Consider the following 2,823-nt stretch of genomic DNA (forward strand, 5'->3'; position numbering starts at 1 on the left):
CGACTCATCAGCGCTCGGGCCGGGCGGGAGCGCGGGCGGGATTCTCCTTCGCGGCGCACAGGTGAGGCGGCGGCGGGGCCCGCAGCGGCTCCTTTCGCTTTGCTCTTCTCCGCAAAACGTCCGGCGGTGCTTAATGCTGTAGGAGGGGAAGGGGAGCAGCCGTAGGCGGAGTGGAAAGATTCGTTTCGGGTTTTAATGCGTTTTGAATTCGGCGTTTATCTGCGCCGCTGGCTGAGCAGCGGCGAGTAAGTTAATTTTTCAAGTGAAGGACTGAGGGTGTGCCTCCCCAGAAACCTCAGTCTGGGGCACATCTTACCCCGTCTCAATCTGCAGCAGGCTTTTAAAAAGCAGAACTGCTTAAACCTGCCTGTTAGAAGTGTTAAATATTTAAACCGTTGCCTTGCGGAAAGTGTGAGGAGCGCCGAGAACTTTTGGGAAGTGGCTGTAGGCTGCTGGCCGTGGTGACTCTCTAACTTTTTGGGGTCTTTTGCTTGGAGAGGCTGGGCTTTGCCGTGCAGGTGGGAATGGTGTGTGTCATCACAGCCTGGCAGCACTTTGTTTCCCAACTAAGTTTATCTTGCTTGTTTTCTGGTGAAGACTGGCGATACTTGGTGCTGGGAGCCAAGCATAGACCCTCTCCAAAATACTTTATCAGTTGTTACTGGCTAAAACACTTATACACCAAGTCCTTTTCAGTATGGGACTGAAATGCTGAGTTTTTTGTGCTGAAAAACTTAGACTTGATGTGTCAGGAAACCTGTAAAACACATCTAGGGTAGCTTCTTCATGTCCTGATTTTGTTTATACTGAATGTGTTGCTCTGAGGTTTTGCTTAGTTACTTTTTGCTCTTCCTGCATTTATTCTCCAAAACATCTGGCTGTAAAACATGATTTCCACAGCTGGAGGACTCTCACACCCTCCTGAAATTTGGACTAATGATGAGGTTGTGTGCTGTTTACAGTGCACACATCTCTTTAACCACTACATTTGTCCTAGGGGTATGGGGCACTGCCTGAGCTGCTAAATCGAGGGAGGAGGCAAAGCAGCTTGAAGGGACCCAATGAGAAGTTAGTACTTGACTGCAGGAGTGTGCTGGATGTCTTGGGAGATCCTGCCAGGCCTTGAAACCTGCTAATTAGGGTGCATTTTGCAGAGATTATTAATGCTTGTCAAAAATCCAAGAGTCACTGAGTAGAGCTTGCCTGATCCTGGACTGGTGACTGCTACCTTTTGCTCCCCATTGCTACTCCCCATATTAAGTTAAATTATAGAGAAGTGTGGGAAACACCCTGCTGTCAGAGTAAACGTGATTTCACTGTCATGGCAGCCTCCTGGGAGGCAAAGACAGCAGCTTTCCTGCTCTTCTAACTGTTTCACATTAATCTTTGAGATTAATCTTTCTGCTTTTGTTCAGGTTAGATAGGATCTGTACTATCTTCTTTAGAGAAAATAATTGTTGAATTTAAGGGCTTTTTTTCTACTTCCAGAAGCTGCTAGGACATCTTTGCAGTGGCACTGATTTATTGCAGTCCAGTGATGCTTTTTTGCTCTGAATCAAATTATTTTTACTTCTTTCCCTTTTTCCCAAGTGCTTTCTGGACAAGATTACAGGCAGCAGGGGAAGGATGGGAAAAGGTTTTTCTCCTTTTATCAGTAGCTTTTACTAGTAAGAGATCAGTTACTGAAATTCCTGATTTTTAAGAGACTTTTGAAACATCATTCCAGTGCTTAGAGTATGGTTTATAGTTTCTAGTGTTTTGTTTCTCATTTAAGAAAACATTCATTGACACACTTCTCTGACTGTTTATCATCTGGGCAGCAGTCACCGGGCTGCCGGGATTTCAGCCCTGGTTGTGCCATTTCAGGACAGCTCTGTTTACCTTCAAACTGATAAAACAGCCTGCAAAATTGCTTGACTGCAGCTGTACCTTCTAAGAGATTGCACAAAACCCACCCTCCCAAAATTAATTGCTGAAACTCCCTATTGTCCAGCTCGCCAGGGATTGGCACCGTCACGCTGGGTGTTCGGCTTGCAGGAGCTTGTTTGCTGGCACTGAAAAAGCAATGAGTGTACTGTGATTTAATTTAGGGATCGAGTTGATTCCTCTTCCTGGGCGGGAGGGAAGTTTAACAGCCTGAGTAATGCTTCTTGCTTTATCATGGCATATTGAATATCAGTCGCTTTACCTGCCAAGCAAAGGTGCTACTTGAGAACGGAGGCTGGAAGTGTGGAAGAGAATGGAGATGGGTCTGGGCTGTGTGGTCTCAACTCCTTTCAGCCTTTGAAGGGCTTTATCCACCTGCCAGGGCTGAGGCACAGGCTGAGGTCTGCAGCTCACCCTAGTAAGGAACTGGGCTTCTTTTGAGCTGAATATTGGGAAATGGAGAGACACATGCTTAAAGCATGTTGAGGGCAACCTGCACGTCTTAGCAAGCAGGTCCAAATCACTTCTGGGGAAGGAAGTTTGCACTGATTCAGCCTTGTGATCCTCATCCCTCCTTGCTTATGCAGGCAGGGAATGTTGGCTTTCTTACCATCACCATGAGAGTCTGTACTCAAGGCATCCCTCATTTTATGACAAGTTTTGCAATGAGTGGTAAGAGGGAGGGTCCTTTCTTGTAGTTATTTATGGTTAAGATACAGAATAAGCAGAAGAGTTTAATGCTGCTTTTTATTTTGGGGACTATGAAAGAAATAAGAATTATCAGTATAAGAATCTCCTGAGAGATTAGCATGATTTTTCTGTACCTGAGCCAGGAATTTATATTAAGCCTTCTGAATCTCAGTCCATTAGCTGATATGACCCCTGCTCCCCCCCCCC

General features: G+C 45.9%; 1 protein-coding gene across 3 annotated transcripts in view; it reads left to right on the forward strand.

The window, feature by feature from the left end:
• PLS3 (plastin 3) overlaps positions 1-2,823 on the forward strand; it is a 45,845-nt gene that overhangs the window by 12,827 nt on the left and 30,195 nt on the right. For 2 of the 3 annotated variants that reach the window (XM_026848646.1, XM_026848649.1), the window contains exon 1: positions 2-61. The exons of the other annotated variant lie outside the window; for it this stretch is intronic. The gene's annotated coding sequence lies outside the window, so the exon portion shown is untranslated. Of the gene's footprint in view, position 1; positions 62-2,823 lie in introns of those variants that run through there. 3 annotated transcript variants of the gene reach the window in all.

Source organism: Athene cunicularia (assembly GCF_003259725.1).
Source record: "Athene cunicularia isolate RWA chromosome 4 unlocalized genomic scaffold, athCun1 chr4_part3, whole genome shotgun sequence".
Lineage (NCBI taxonomy): Eukaryota > Metazoa > Chordata > Aves > Strigiformes > Strigidae > Athene > Athene cunicularia.